Source organism: Plectropomus leopardus, chromosome 19 (genome assembly GCF_026936395.1).
Source record: "Plectropomus leopardus strain MGB_pleo_1.0 chromosome 19, ASM2693639v1, whole genome shotgun sequence".
Lineage (NCBI taxonomy): Eukaryota > Metazoa > Chordata > Actinopteri > Perciformes > Serranidae > Plectropomus > Plectropomus leopardus.
In genome coordinates, this window is record NC_142194.1 from 12,258,241 (window position 1) to 12,274,939 (window position 16,699).

At 40.7% G+C, this 16,699-nt stretch overlaps 1 long non-coding RNA gene across 2 annotated transcripts in view; it reads right to left on the reverse strand.

Annotated features, from left to right (window-relative positions):
• Window positions 1–16,699, reverse strand: part of LOC148186320 (uncharacterized) — a 174,257-nt gene that overhangs the window by 12,999 nt on the left and 144,559 nt on the right. For both annotated transcript variants that reach the window (XR_015774950.1, XR_015774952.1), the window contains exon 8: window positions 823–863. This is a non-coding gene — a long non-coding RNA (uncharacterized LOC148186320). The remainder of the gene's footprint in view (window positions 1–822; window positions 864–16,699) is intronic.

Below are 16,699 nucleotides of genomic sequence, written 5' to 3' on the forward strand. Positions count from 1 at the left end.
TGACAGGCTGTCTGCCGACAGTGTCCTCAGCTTTTCAGTTAGATCCACCCCTTCCGCACAGCATTGGCCTGTCATGCAAATATGAACGCTTCTGGCTCCAAAAAACAAGATAAGGAAGTTCTAAATGCCAAACTCGAGGCTTCAAAACAGGAGTCCACAAACCAGTAGTTTACATCACAATAGCTACATCCATTATTTTTTACAGTTTATGATTTAAAATGATGACTGTTAGGATGATAATTTATCTCTTTTTGGGAACAGTCATATATCTCATAAGGGAAGTCAGTGGGAATGGACCTATTCAGTCATTTAGGTATAAAAAATGTTGAATAAATAATATTCAGTTGCAGCTTTTGTGTGTGGCGAATGGTTTGGATCTTTGAAAGGATGGGTTATCTTAAATCAAAGACAGATGAAAGAGCAAACCACTACAGCAGCAAGATTGAATTAAAACACTCCTCTATGAGACAAGTGAGAAATCTAAGTCAGGGCATTATGGAGAGATGAAGTCTGTCCTCTTCCAGTGTCCCCCACGGGACCTTATTTCAGAAAAAATATGTACCGTAGCCTTCGGCTTGAGAAAAGTATTTTTGATCCATTTCAAAGTCTGCCATGAACTACAATTATGAGGTCTGTTGATTTAAAAGACAATTTTGGAGGTAAAAAAACACAGTTTGTTGTTGTACCATTAGATTTTGTGTAAAATCGCTCAGTGAACTACATCTCTTGTCTAGCACAACATAACCACATAACTAACACTGGCTGGCTTGCTAGATAAGTAACTTAGCAATGTTCAATGCAAAAATGTTGACATTATCTTACCTGATGTGGTTTATCTTGAAACTTCAGGTTGCTTTTTTTATCTGCAAGGAAGCAAAAAAGTAAGATCAAGTCACTACTTCCAGTTACAAAATGCAAAGGCATCGTAGCTTTAGCAATAGAGAGAGTTATGATCTCTTTTGCAACTTGTGTTGTTTTTCTCATAACATACCTGACAGCTCAATACTTAAAGCAATCTTAAGACAAAATTCAACTCTCTTGATTTGCAATTCTTTTTCTAAATGTACAATCATCATATTTGTGTATCATGGCAAAATTTAAGAAGAATGAAAAAAAATATTTGTCTTGCAACTGACTACTGTGCTTTGTTTTTTTTCTTTTTTTACAAAATAAGGGCCCATGGTGGTCCACCAGAAAGGGACTATATATTAAAGGGATAATAAAGCCAAGATGTTCTGATGTGTTAAAACAAGCTGCTTTCCATAAGACATGCTGTGATGTTTTGAATGTATCTTGTGCCTCAGAATAAAAAGCAGTGGTTGGTAATGCAGGGAAATCATGTAAACACTGGGAAAAAAACAGGAGCAATATTCCACTTTTGTTTGTCTTGTTGTGTTAAACACGTGTGATTACTATAGCTGTCTACTGGGGGTGAGCTCTACCAGTCAAGCCTTAGCTGTTAGCATATACTCTACAAATCACAGACCTGATCAAAGCTGCTGCTGTGAGAATAGCTTGGCACCACTTTAAAAGAATATGAAATAATGTCCCAATCCAGCCAGTCTGAAAGACCAGAGGAGAGAAAGGGAGAGAGCTGAATGTGTGCAGGCTTTTTGAGAAGTTGGTCACTCTATTGCCTTCACTGTCACTTGACATGAAAGTAATGCCAGTTCTATGGAGATCCAAGCTGTTCCCCTGTGGTTGAAATGCTATTGTGTGTCAGACAAAGGGCATGGTTTCATAGCACCCCCTTGTTTGCATGCATGACCAGCACTTTCAAATAAGGCCTTTAGATCTAAATCTCAGGCTCCACTCTGCACAGAAGGCAGCAGGCAGCTTTGTTAGTGGTGAGAAATTACTGGGGATGTCCAAACTGAGAACTAGGCGTTCACGTCTCCCAACAAGAGCTTTGATTATGCTGAGGTCTACAACGAAGCCCCGCTGTGAAGACAGCCCTGCTGAGCTGAGGCATGTTGTTTACCAAAGTATCATACTGAATGATACAAGATTGTCTTGTGCTGCTGTCGTCCCTTTAGAGATTAAGCAGTGAATCATCACAGACTCAAGTTTTGGTTAAACAAACATTTCTCAGAGGCAGAGCAGCACTCTCCGCTGAGTGAAAACTGTTTCCTTTGGCACCTCAGACGAGCCAAAGGAAAAAGGTTTTTAGAAAGAAGATATACTCACTGGCAAACTTGAAAGAATGCAAATAAATTAAACACAAATAAATTAAAAACATCTCCACATTTTCTTCCACTGACTGTGTGAGGCACGATATTTCATGGTTGTTAGCTTCTCCCTTAAAATTCTGAATATTCATGGATGAATATTCTGCTTACATAAAAGCAGCTGTAATCAATATTTTTAGTTATAATATAACAAATACTTGTGTGCGAAAGGTCACTCATAGTGACAAACCCACAAAGAATTATCACCTAACTTTGCAGATTCCCTTCAGCTCTACTGAGCTTCATAGCTACTTTCAGCTCATTATTTACATTTCCCAGTCTGCAGATTCTTGTTCTGTTTTGGCTCACTGTCACTGCTTTCATAGTGTCGATTTTAGTTTAACCAACAAAAAAGACTAAAAAAACGCTTGTATGCTATCTACCCATTATCTTATTTCCCTTAGGAGTTAGTGGAGATCAAAAAACATTTATCAGGTGGACATTAACAAGGCTCTAAATAAATAATAACTTTACTCTGTGTCTGCTGAATGTGCAAAAATAGGCAACTGTTTGCTAACAAGTTTGTCAAGTTACGTAATTATGAATCGAAACGCGCCCTTTGTATGTTTACAGCTAGTTCCTGCTGCTCTAATGGCACTGTAATCCGTGTCATGAGCTCTGTTTACACCTGGTATAAACCTCTTGTGCTATCAGATCACAAGTGGACAGCTCTGAGTACAGGTTTGCATCCAATGCATCTTGAGATCTGATGGCTCTGACCATATTCGGAGGTAGTCCGGGCCACATGTGGCTACAGTCAGCAGTGACACGCAATGCTGCATTCACACTACAAGTGACATAGCAACAGTGTGCCCAGCTAGATTATCGTGGAGTCGCTGTTCAAGTGTTGTTCAAGTACTCGTTACCACAGTTGCGTCATCATGGGGTCTGTGTGTGTGAACGCCTACTCAGGTGACGTCCTTGCATGACTGATTAAAAACTGCTGAGCTGGAGCTGCTTTCCCTTCAGATCTGGGAACAGACTGTTTAACGTCTGTCCACTTAGCACAAGCTAACAAAGCAGCAGCAGTTAACTGTCCTGTTAGCCGTATGATGGTAACAGTTAGCCCTGTCACTGACCGTGTGCAGGTGGACTCTTTCTAATTGTCCTTGGTGCGAGACACACGCCTGCAGCACTAACATTAGTCTCTTAGTGCCAGGAAGGCGTGGGACGGTGGGATGCACATGTTTCATGATAGACATACAGAGACCAGGGCAAGGAGGGGCTGTGCGTATCAATGCACTGTGCACAGCTCTACAATGAAATGATATTTTACTCATTTTAAATAGGCTGTAAGTTTGGGAATAGCATGACAAACCTCTCACCAGCTAAAATCTACAATACACTTTATCTTTGCAAATGGAAATGATTCACTTTTGGGTTTTTTTGCAAAAAGAGCGGGAAAGTGGGATTCAATCACAAATGGTGATTCAAGATGCATGTGGAGATGCTTTCTAATGCCAGATATGAATAGTCGTCATATAGTTATCAACTTGATCTTGATCTGATCAACACAAGACCCATGTTAATCCCAGGTCTAAAGAGGCTCATGTTGTCTGTATCTTATTCTACAAGCAAGCACATGCTTCAAAGGCTAATGATTTCAAGTTATTCGTTGGCATTCTGTTGTTAATCGCGTTTAAATACTGCTCAGGGGTAGTTAGTGGCAGTTAAAGAAATGCTAGAAAAAAAAGCAGCAACATATTCGCAAAAAGGCAGAGAAGAAAAAGACTGCTAGCTACTAACAATGAATGTAAACAATGCACTTCTTTCTTCGAAGACAGAGATTCATTCAACACATTTGTTAGGCCTTAAGGATACATGTGTTTTAGAGAAACACTTTTTGTTAAGTTGTGTTTGTTCGCAAGAAAACCTTAAAGCCTGAGAGTGAGAAACAATGAAAATGTCGCATTTGTTGTCAGTTGTCAGAATTTTGAATGCACACCTCCAGCCACTATAACAACACCTTCACTTTTAACAGTTACTTCAAATTCATCCAGTTGTCTTGTCTTTATCGTGCTTCCTTCATGTCAAAATAAAAAGATGCATTTCTCTAACTTCTCATGCACAGAGCATATCCCCACAATTCACAGACATTCAGGAGGCCAGGCTCAACTCGCTGTCAGCGATCAAAGTTATTATCAGAGAGAATGAAGAAACCATTTTTCTGCAGAAAGAGAAATTCTCACAGTGATATATCAAGGCTTTGGATTTGGGAAAAGACTGCCTGTCAGTGAAATATGTGATAGTGTTTCAAGCTTGAAGGGGCTCGTGGGAGCGGAAGAAGATGACGTGAATGACAAACTGTATCTGATGACCTTAACTTTAAACTATGATTCTGAGGTCCAAACAATAAAAAAGAGTTTAACACTACAAACATGCTTTGTTTAAACATGCACTGTGGCAGTTATTATTTCAGTTGCCATCTGTGTAGATGCCAAGATAAGATCCAGGCCTGTTAACGCTGGTCAATAAGCTGGTATTGCGGGCACCATACAGACAGATTAATATCAGTTCTGACTCAGTGAATATGTACGTTTGGCATGTCCCGCGGCCCCTGTACAGCTGTGGGCCCTCTGAATCATTCCTCCCAGCATTTCCAAAAGACAGACAAAGTCAAACATCTAGCTGAGGTTGGATCAAACCTCAGCTAAAAGGAAATAAATTACATTCACCAGGTGGACAGAAACATGACTTCAAATGAAATACAGTGTTTCTCTGTCAGCTGGATCCATAAATAAGTGATTATTCACGAACACTTCAAAAACAAATTTGAAAATAGACAACTTTTCGTCTTTTTACCCCATAGCGTTTCTGGTTTCATGCCATTGTTCTGAGAGCCAAAAATTCAATAAAAAAAAATTAGATCTGCCCCTGCATTTCCAGTCGCTTTGGTGCTTTAATCCCGAACTTGATCTTTTCCTAACCTTTTTCAAGTGTTTTTGGTGCCAAACCAAACAATTCACACAGGAGCAAAATAATGAACAAATGTAATGTGTCTGTAGTTTACAGACATGTCCAAACATTGTTTGCTGGCTGTTGGGTTGTCTAACTGCAGGGAGTGTGTACTTTCGAATAGACAGAACTTTAGGGGCAATGGGCATTAGTTTTTGGGATAATGGGCTGTTGGATAAATGGGCTTTCAATCCAATGGGATAACTGGGCTTCAGAATTTTGAGCCTAGCAATAAGACTTATTATCTTTTGCCACTTAGACAGGAACTGAGCCTTAATTTTTGTATTTTGCTAGTTAGTTACTTAAGTTTTTCTACTGTCTGCCATTTATGCTACTGGGGATAGTACCTGCAAATAACTGATACTCTTTGATAACTGGGGATAGGTACCTATAGAAGAAAACATAAGTTAAAAAGAAGCTGTATTTGTTAGTTTAATGTTCCTGTTAGTTTTTCTGCAATCTGTGGCCAAAATTGATTTGTATGAAATCCTGCCACCCGGCCAAGAGGTAGCCAACTAAACAAACACATCAAATAGCTACATGGGGTAAAAAATAATTTACTCAAGGTCCCTTTAAGGGCCCTGACACACCAACTGGTCAATGTCTGGCCATTGGTGAGCATCTGTTGCCCTACTTTTGGCTGTGTGTTCAGCACCGTTGGCACTAGTTCACCTGAATCACCTGTTTTCTGGTTTATTCTGACTGCTGATTAAACATCAGAGCCAACAAAACTCGTTGGTGGGAAAAAAATTTTGCTGACTGGCAGTTCAGCTTTATGAACAAGAAGAGAAATGGAAGTGAGCTAAAGTCAAGACCGATTGAGATAAAACAAAAAAACTTCTTATATTAAGATTACTTTTTTAATCAGGAGTGCTTCTTAACTTTTTGTGTTGTTGGCTCGTGCACTCTAAATATCCTCCTGTCTTTCAACATTGAGGTCTGTTGGTAATGTGCTAACTAGTTAGCTAGAGTCGCAAATCTGTCCTGTTGGTCTTCCAGTTTCCCTTTTTAAATGATGCATACAGACTATCGCCATCTGCTGGTATGGAGAGTTATTTCCTCTCATGCAGGTGCATTACGTATGTGCTAGTTGGCTGTCAGCTGTGGTCTTTGCGGGGTTTTCAAGTACAACTTTTTGGCAGACACAACACGTGAGGCGATACAACAGTCGGCCTTCATCGCCACAAGTTCTTCTGATGTCGGTTTGGATGTTTACATCTGATGCTTGGACTAATGCCTCAAACCAAACACTAGACCGTTTGAGGCAAGACTGAGCTGCTTTATCCTGTGACTCATGTTTAGCCCACGGTCAAACACAAAGACACCGGTTTGAGTCTACGTGGTCCCTTCAGACAAACTCCTGGTGCTTTGCCATGCTCGGACATCTCTTCCACAGACGTGGCTGAGGACAGAGTGGGCCGTCTGACAAAACACAAAGAACAAGCTCTTCTCCAGCTGCCCAATTCCCATGTGAGAGCGATGAGAACACACGGAGGGTTAGTCAGAGCTCGCCAGAGACAAGCAGCATGGAGGTAGGCCAAGCAGACGTCAAGTGTGGCTTTACAAGAAGCACTTACGCACAGCGAGGGCCCTTGGTTGCATTGTATAACGGTTCCTGTAAATACATATGTCAGCAAGCAGGTAGCGAGTGAGTAAGCTGGGAGTTACTGAAAATACCGGGACAATGGCAAACACAAAGCTGTGGTGATGTGATGTGCACAGCTATTATTTACTTTACAGGATGACTGTGGGGATTTCAATGTCAGCTCTGATGGAAGAGAAAACTCTGTACAATGCTGAACCAGCAACCACTGAAAGAGAATTAAACATTTTTCTTTGTCTGTGGGGGATTCTGCTTGCTCCCTGAACAGAAACAATAGTGCAAAAACAAAAAGTAACATTACCTATAACTAAATATCCATAGTCACAGTGAACAAGAGATGTTAAGTTGGCCTTACAAGAGCCTGACATCAGTTTTCAAATGTCAGCTGGTGAAATCAAATTAAGCCGCTTTGTCAGACCTCCCCCTCTATGATCCGCCAACATGTACGTCTCACATCACCTGCAAAATCATGAGCTACACAATTTAATTACAACTAAAAAAAGTGTAAACATCACTCGCTTTCATCCCTTTATGTATGTGGACAAGAAGACAATGTGTTAAGAGGAAATAAATCTGCCTTGACAGCCACATCAAAGGGTGCAGTGAGGGGCTTACTGCTACTTAAGGCACAGGAATGCTGTTGCTAAGCATCAGTCGAAAACCTATCAACCCTTTAAGGACTCTACTATTTTTGAGAGGGGGGCTGAGCAGGTTACTAGAGGCCAGAAACTCCACCATGGCACCACCCTGAGAATTCATAAATCCTTAAAAACAACTAATTTAGACATGAATCAGACACAAGATTGATTTTAACGCAACATTGATGCAAATCAGTCAAGTTTTTGGGGCTAGTTCGTTTGATCTCTGAATCTTCACTCATAAATAAATACCTGTGAACTCCCTTTGTCCTTTCAGGGAGGACATTCTTGTTGATAAATTCAGATATGCTCCACTGCATAAAGGCTGAGTCCGTGCTAGCCGCCACCTTCCTGTGAATAAATTCAATTTCCTCATCCTGCCCGGGTGAGGTGCTAAATCACTGGCAGTGTTTGGGAGCAGTGGATTGTCGCTGGATGGCTGGGTAGCCAGCCTGTTATAATTCTGTCCATCAACCTAATTCATTATTTCAGCAGAAGCAGATTTCTACTCTGAACTAGAGAAAGTGACAAGTTTGAGTTCAGTTCAAAGGAGAAAGCTTTCAAGTTGACTTTGGCAAATTATCTAGAGTAGCACGTTGACTACGCCCTGTCATTCACCACTTTGACGAGTACTAAATTTTCAGGTCAGGGCAAGGGAACAAACTGAAGCACCACCGGTCTCAGATGTAGGAAGTAGAAGCGATAGGTGACCTCTCACTAACTTGTAATCCACGGAGTATTAGTCATAACAACAGTGGATAAATCCCTTTGAAAGAGTTGAGCCGTCTAAGCATGGCATGGGGCTGCCTGGCCAACAAATCTCCTTTTTTTTTTCATCTCATCGTTGAGATGAAAGAGAAATGGTGCTGCGGATTACAGAGAACAATCATGCATTATTAGTAATAAAAAAAAAAGAAAAATACAGAATCGGCTTTGTGAGAGGCCACTCATTACCAATTACCCACTATTTCTGACAGCCAGGTGAAATTACCCACCACCGCCTGAGACAGATTCCATCAGCGTTCACAAACAGCTACAGCACTGCTGTAGTGAGAAGCACCTCTTGTTCACAAAACGAAATAAATCTGGAGTAATTTGTCTTGTTGACTTTGATGCTGCAATCTGTCAACAACATAGTGACTTAAGTTTTTTTGGTGTCGAGTTGTATTTTCTTTTTCAGCATACAGTTCTCAAAGTGAGGGAGAATTGTTGTTATGCTTATTTAAGATTTATGCCGTATTGCCGCCGCATGGTACAGCTCGACTTGACTAGGCTTACTTTTGGTACACAGTCCTTTTCTTTATTTTGTTTTCCACTGCAGCCAGTACCCCCTCAGAGTAGGCAAGATTCCTAGCTGATCGCCATAACCCTACCAACACTTGCTGCATGTTTTCATTGGCAATTAAACCAGTGAGAATTTGGGCAGCTAATTTAGATGTGGTCTCAGTCTTAAAAGAAAATGCTTTTAGTCACATTTGAGACATTTTATTTATATTTAGATTTGTCTATTTTAATTTGTCTTTTTTTTAATTCTACTTTAATTCTATTTTAATGTGTCTATTTTATTCATCTATTTAAGTTTTTTTTATATTATTTTTTTGTTTTTTTTTCTTCTGCCCCGGCCATGTTTAAATTCTGTTATTAGTAATATTATTTCTGTGTTTACTGCAATGAACAACATTTATGCATATTGGGATGGATTGCTGTTGCTATTTTTGTTTTGTGACTGTTGCTGTCTTTTGCAACAATCCAAAAAATAAAAAGTTGCTTCTCAAATGTGTTGATTTGAGTCCTTTCTCCTTTTAAATCCTTGTACGTTAGTTAGACAAAACAATTAATCTGAAGACGTCACCTTGGGCTCAACAGGCTTCAACAGATAAAAGCATTTAAATAAAGAAGCTATTGGATTTTTAGCACCTCTGTTCTCCGCTTATTTACCGACTCTATGACTCACTCACATCGTAGCAGTCAGTGGGTGGAAGCTTCTCCCTTTATTGTAATCAGCTTTCATTCCAGCCCTTTTGATCCCTTGCTTTCTTTTGTGCGACACACCTCATCACCTTTATTTTCTGCCATAATTGCATGGGAAAGATCTCCCCTTTGATACTGTCTGCATGCCAAATCACTATCGGGGAAAGAGTGTCGAAAAGTGCCATGTGCGCTGTCTGCCGGGAGAAAAAAAAAGAGCTCATACACCTGTGGAAGACAAACAGGGTTTTCAGAGATATGACATATCTATCATCCCGGAGCAGGATATGAACTGTTCTGTCATCTTAATGGTGAAGGGGGCTTTGCATAGTGGAACAGTGGGTGCTGAGAGACAAGTGTTGCGCAGGGTGAACTGTCTGGCAGCTGGCATTCCCAGGTCTGCACCCCTCCCCTCAACCCCTTCCAGGCCCCTGTCTCATCTCCTGGCTCTAATCTGCAGACACAGTCCTCTCCTGCAGGCTCATCACCGGGCTGCTGAGTAGAGCTGAACAGGATCCTCTGCTCCCCCTCAGGCCTCCTCCTTGTCCCCTTTACCACCAGTACAATGTCAACACCCACCCTCTATCCCGTCACAAGTGTCAGGTGAGGTTGTCTTCTGTCTCCTGCTAACACAGCTGCAAACTATGTATCGGGGAATTAAGAAATCCTAGACTTTAATAAGCCTCAAAGGATATGCATAAACAAGAAAGATCAAAAAACTTTCACAACAGGGATATACTGTGCTGTGCAAAAGTCTTAGGTCACCTTAAACTTTGTTTTTTCAGCAAGGTTATAAAGATCATATATTAATTTCTCAGTATTCTCTTTACTAAAATACAACAAATTTTTCATTTGCAATTTTTAGCTCTATAGAAGTGTTATGACACTGATTGTTTGCTAATACAAGGTAAAAAAACCCAGGGTAAATTAGTTTTTGAAAGCAGGTAATCTCAGCATCTGTCACTGTAATTACAAGTCTTGCATAGCTGGATCTATGTCGTGCTTTGTCAGCACTGGAGAAAGGTTTGGCTGAACACATAATGATTCTGAACTGAGGGGAAAAACACGGAGTTTATGTTTTTCTTTAAACCAATCACAATCATCTTTTGCGACAGTAAGCCCAGGATGCAGCATCAGTGCCCCTGCAAACTAGTTTGGGAGGGATCTTGGTTTGGTGGAGAGTCATCTGCAACAAAACAAAACAAAACAAAACAAAAACCCCAAAGGCGTAAAACTGAAATGATGTCTTAACATATTGATGGGCAGGAATTGTGTTAAACTTAACACAACTATGATAACCACGTGTTTTCTCTTTCTAAAAATAATTAACTGCAATTGCTGGTGATATACTTTTAACCTGCCCTGATTCAAAACCGTCGTTCCTGATAGAGTTTAAACAGTGGATGCTCAGGTGGGGCAAAAACACTGGGTGTTATATGGATTGATTGATTTTAGTACCACTGCCAGTGAACACACCACTGCAGCCTTTCTGTCAGCTGGTGTGTGTCTGTGTGTGTGGTTTGTTTTGTTGGTGTGTCCATGCGATGTCACGGACAGGCAGGAGAACAGGTAAACAGGAGACAGCAGTAGGAGCAGTGGTCTTGGAAAACTTTTCAGTGGTTTCTTCTCTTTCTATATCTCTTACTTATTCAGTTTCTCTTTCAAACTTGGTGTAGACTAACTTGGAGTGATGTTTGAGCGCAGCTTGGGAGGAGACGGACGGTAATTAGTGTGGTGGCGCATCTTTGCATCTGGCTGGTGGAGGAGCTGAAACTACTGTGTTCATCCGGGTGTTGGGTTCTTTTCAATCCCGATCTAGGCCCGAGGTGACAAAAACACGTATCTACTGCAGAGTGATTTAACCCGGGTGTGAATGTCATTCGTACACATTCTCATTGCATTAAAAAGCCAAATGTTAGCAGGTGTGAGGTGTGTTTTTTTTGTGCAGTGGCAATGAAGCCTAAGTTTGTCAAGTAGTCATTAGACCAAGCACTGCTAACAAAACGTAAAAACTGATGGTCATTACACAAACAACAATGAGGTTATGTTTCCTTAACACTCTGTTTTCCATAACCAGCAACCAGAGATTGAAAATCTTCATTGTAGATTACATTTTTAAAATCTCAGTTTTAGTGACTTAAAATTTCATGTCTCTGTGGCAGAGAGGCCAATATGTAGAGGAAAAATATTAGTATACAAAAAATACCTGTATACATGTAGACAGGGCCTAAGTAGCTACTGAATCATTTCAGGTGATCAGTAGCGTGGGCGTTGTTTGCTTTGGACATTGTAACTGTGTGTTTTACACACTTAATCTCTTGTCTATCTCACTTTGAAATCAACTAAATGTGTGTATCATTCTGGTTACAATATGTCAAAAGGTCTAAATAATTCAGCTTAAGGCTTGTTGCTTATCAAGAAAAATTCTGTAAACATTTGTCTTGAATTATGAACTGAAGCCTGCATCACATCTCCCCACACAGAAAAGCAGCCGCTGCCTAACAACATAGCAGGGAGATAAGCTGGGTGGATTCTACTGAGAGAATCTGTTATCAGGGATGGTGCTATGCACTGACATTAAGGATAATCATATCTATCAGCACACTGCCAAACATTCCCAAGTGAGCCTGGCGGAGAACAAAGCCCGCGTCGTCTCTCAGAGCTAAGGTTACAGGCGGATGATGATGTACTTGTCACTGGGGTGCAAATGATCCACTGCCCAGCCAGCTCCGAATGCAACGAACAGAATCCACACGAAGATATGGATATCAGCCGCACAGTTTAGATATCTGCTCATTCCTCTACCTGATAGCTACAGCTGGCTTGCTTGTAACACTTCTGAACCAGGAAACTGTACGGACACTCCAGCAGCATATAATGAGCTGTCTTAGATAAAATACAAAAAGAAGTGTTGGAGGGGGAAAAAAAAGGAAGCAGTATAATGCACTTCATCGCCTCGCTCTCTTATTACAAGAGTGATGTCTTTGTTATTCACTCTCACCTTAGAGTGAGGGAGGGCAGATAATTCAGTTACACAAAGCAAAACATATTTTGCAAAAGTTCGATGAAAGTAGAGACAATGAGTGTCGTGAAGGAAATAATGAGTGTCTGACATGAAACTACCCAGTGCTAAGGATTATCTGTTTCTTTTAGACTTATTAAACTGATAAGAGCAAGGGCTAGCTATTACAGTTGCACCAGGGGTATCTCATTACTGACAAGTTACGAAAAACAAAGCAAAACAAAAGCAGGCTGAGTAGCGTGCTTTGGCAGCTGTGTCAATTGCCGCAACTAAGTGCATATCCCACGTTTTGTTCAAGGCCATGAGAAAAGCACAACAAAAAGAGTTGGCAGGACAATTTGAATCTGACAAAGTAGTTGAGGATGAGTCAGTGAATGAATCACTCTCAATATCACAGACCAGAGCACAGCATTCGGAGAGAAAAATCCACCCTTTGCAGGGAAGTGCTCCATTGGCAGTGATAAATTACCTCTCTCTGCAGTGTCTTCCACATGGTTCGCATCAATATCCCATTCATTATGATGTATTGACTACCATCACAGGTATCGCTAATGCATATTTTGGGATATTTCCTGTTGATTTATGTTGTTTCAAAAACAAAATACCCAAAGAATTAACAGTGTATGCATTCTGTAAAAATCTGCATCTTTATTGTAGTTTACTTTTGCTAGAATATATAGATTTTAATTGGAAAACGACAATTCAATTTGTCGGGTTTTGAATGTTATTAAAGCTGCACTGATTAGTTTTGAATAATCTAAACAGAGTGAACAATGAATAATCTAAAATACTGTTCCAGGCTGTAAACATGTTTATCTCTACTGTAAAGTTGGGCATTTTAACATGAGGGTCTATGGGGAATCACAGACTTCTGGAGTCAACCTCAAGTGGCCATTAAAAGAACTGCAGTTTTTGGGACTTTGTGCCAAATTGAAAGAGATGGCCTTCAGGCATTCCTGAGGGATCATGTTTACAAGAATGAGAAGGACGGACGGACAACCCAAAAACATAATGTCTCCTGCCACAGCTGTCAGTGGCGTAAAGGTGTAAAAAAGTTAGATTTAAAGTTGTAGGTTGAGGTATTATTTTAACTGAGAGAGCCAGACTAGCTGTTTTCCCTGCCCCCAGTCTCTATGCTAAGCTAGACCTAGCTACCTAAGCTGCATAGAGCTGCACAGTAGGTTGCCAAAAGTAATGTAATGTAATTTGATCAAATGTCAGTATTAAAAGAATTGCCTAGCGGCACTCTGACTTAATGTAGTGCATGAGAACTTACAAACTAAACAACTGATATGATCATGTATAAACAAACCTGTGTTTAATGTCTTTGTCACCTCACCTGCCACCTAGAGCCAGACACACAACCAGAACAACCCTCACATGGTCTCTAAGGGTCACCACACACACACACACACACACACACACACACACACAGAGTCAAGGTGTGGGCAGACAGAATGGGTGTGGAGCGCTCAGAGCCAGACGAGGCAGCTCATCTTGCTCACAGAGAGAAACAACTATCAGTAGGATCACTTCACTTCACTCCACATGCTGGAGTCTAAACAAGTCTCTGTTTTCATTTCCATAAAGCCGCGCTCTGTCTTTTGTTCTGACGGAGATAAGATGTATAAATTATGAGCAGCTGACAAAGTATACTGGGACGCCTCGGGCAGCTCATCAGTCATGCTCGGCCTGTCAGCAGGTAACTGATGGGGGCCCTACAGGCACAAAGCCCCCTTTTAAGCAAAGGAGGGGGAGGCAGAGGAATTAAAGCTGTTGTTGGAGTCCCGAGCACAACAGCTGACTCATATTTAACAGTCTCTTTAAAGGAGTGAGGCAGACGCCAAAAGCTTCAAGCTTCAGAGTGTGTTTTGTGGCTCTCTCCTCAGGAGTGTGTGTCTTGCTGTTGTGCTCTGTCGGCTTTGTACAATGGCCGTCAGGCGGGAGGCAGACACACAAGGAAAGTCGGCCTTAAGAGACCACCCAAGAGGAGTCAGAGAGGGGTCTCTGCTAAGAAAGCTGTATGCCTGTGATAATCTTGAGCTTAATCAAAACTCCCAAATACATATAATCCTGTCTGTGTATCTGCAGAGAATTCAACTAAACTCCTTGACATTGTACCCCATGTCGATAACGGATCATTGAGTTTCATTACAGTCCTGAAGCCCAGAAAAGAAGAGGATCTGATTTACTGGAGCTTTTATGCACTGTGTGTATTTGAGAGATAATCGTAATGAGACAGTGTACTGGGGTAAAGATGACAGGTAAGAATTGATGTCTCTTCCTGCAGCTATGTGGGTGGGAATGAGCTGGCTTTATTTCAGTCGGTACCGCAGCTTTTATCTCCTCTGGTCACTGTCGCTTTCTGTGAGGACTCTAATCTAACTCGGTGGATTTGCTGAATGCAACATGAGAGACAAAGTCAGGTTCCTGTCCAAAACTGCCAAAACCAATAAAGGTGCTGGTCTGTGTCCAGTGTGAGGACCGATTACAGCTGCACCATTTTTTAAAAATTTTTTCATCAGTGGTTCTGCATTTCATTGTGCGAATCAGTTGCTAAAAGGGTAGTGTGGCTATGAGATTTTAGTTAGTTCAAGAATAGATAATAGTCTCATGTAAAAGTGGATTTATGTTCCACTTGAAAAACAACCATGGGACACAAAGTTCCCTTGCAAAAAAAAAAAGGGACATTGAGTTCAGCTGGTTTATGTCCCCTCATCATATTTCTGCAAACCAATCTCCACAGCTGTCTGACACCTGAAAGGACATAAAGTATCACACCTTCATTTGGGTCAGACAGGTACTTTACTGTATCAAATGATTGGGAGTATAAAATTCTCTGAATAGAGTCTTGATACCAGAAAAGGAAAGACACTGCTGCCGCTCAAGAAGAGATGTAAAATAATACAGCTTATCTCTGATGCCCAGGAGGAAGAGATGTGTCCACCGTTGCCAAATGATGGCATATTTCCACTTGAGTCATTCAACACGACTGTTGAAGCTTAAAAACATCTTTGGTTCTGCTCAGAGCTAAAATAAAAATAGCCAAATATTAATATATGTCCTTGTTTCAATTAAAAAAACAGTCCAGAAATTTGATCTAACCAATCTCCTCTGTTTACCACAGAAAACTAATCCAAATCAGAACCACTATCTGAGGGCAAAGTAAGGAAGAAAAAAAAAAAGCAATAAGAATTACTGCTTTGTAATTGTATGCCTCCAAAGACCAGTCAAGTTGCAGTTAGTTTAAATTTGGGTGCAATACAAACATACCTCCTGGCAAAACAGACAAAATCTATTCAATCAGCACAGTTTGAAGGTAAGCATCCAAGAATAGTGTCACCAGTTTAGTATTTGACCAAATACCTGTTCTTCTGTTACTGAGTTATGATGTTGAATAATGGCCAAAAAGTGTTTTTGCTGAACATTATGATGTAATAATAAAGTTGACCTTTGACCTTTTGGATATGTACACTTCATAATTTTATCCGACACAAGACATTCGTGTAAAATCTTGTCATAATTAGCATTCGAATCCTTGAGTTATGGCCAAAATCATGTTTTGTGAGGTCTCAGTGACTTCGGCCAAAAAATTCTAATCAGTTCATCTCTCAGTCCAAGTGTATGTTTGTACCAAATTTGAGAAAATACTCTGAGGGCCCTCTTGAGATATCTTGTTTAGGAGAATGAGACTAACGCAAGGTCACAGCAACATTGACCTATGACCACTAAACCCTGATCAGTTTATCACTAAGCCTAAGTCGATTTACTACTGTCGCTACTTAGGCCCTGTCTACATGTTTGTGCAAACTATATCAGCTTTACAGGAATGAGACAGACAACGCCACAGTGACCTTGACTTCTAAAACATCATATTCGAATCAGTTCATTGTTCACTCTGTTTAGAACTGGCATGAACATGCATTTTGGTTGATCTGATCACAATTGGATGATCCTAAATACAGGTTTAAATGGCCACCAAGACACTTTTCCACTCCGATCACTAAGACCACTTGCTGAGGTGGTCTGGGATGAATTTCACCACATATCTTTTGTAGTATTAACGGTGCCATCATCCTTATGTGTCTCCAACAAGGACCATGTCATCAGTGTAAGACATAGTGGGTATTTTGGTGACAGAGCGCTAATAAGTGTTGTAGCTTGGCCATTTTATGTCGAGTTGGATGAAGTGTTGCATGACCGTTTTGCCCTATGGAAGGAGATGTGTTGAATGTTGACAGAGGGATCCCCAGCTGTACTGACACATCTGCTAATGTGAGTAGCG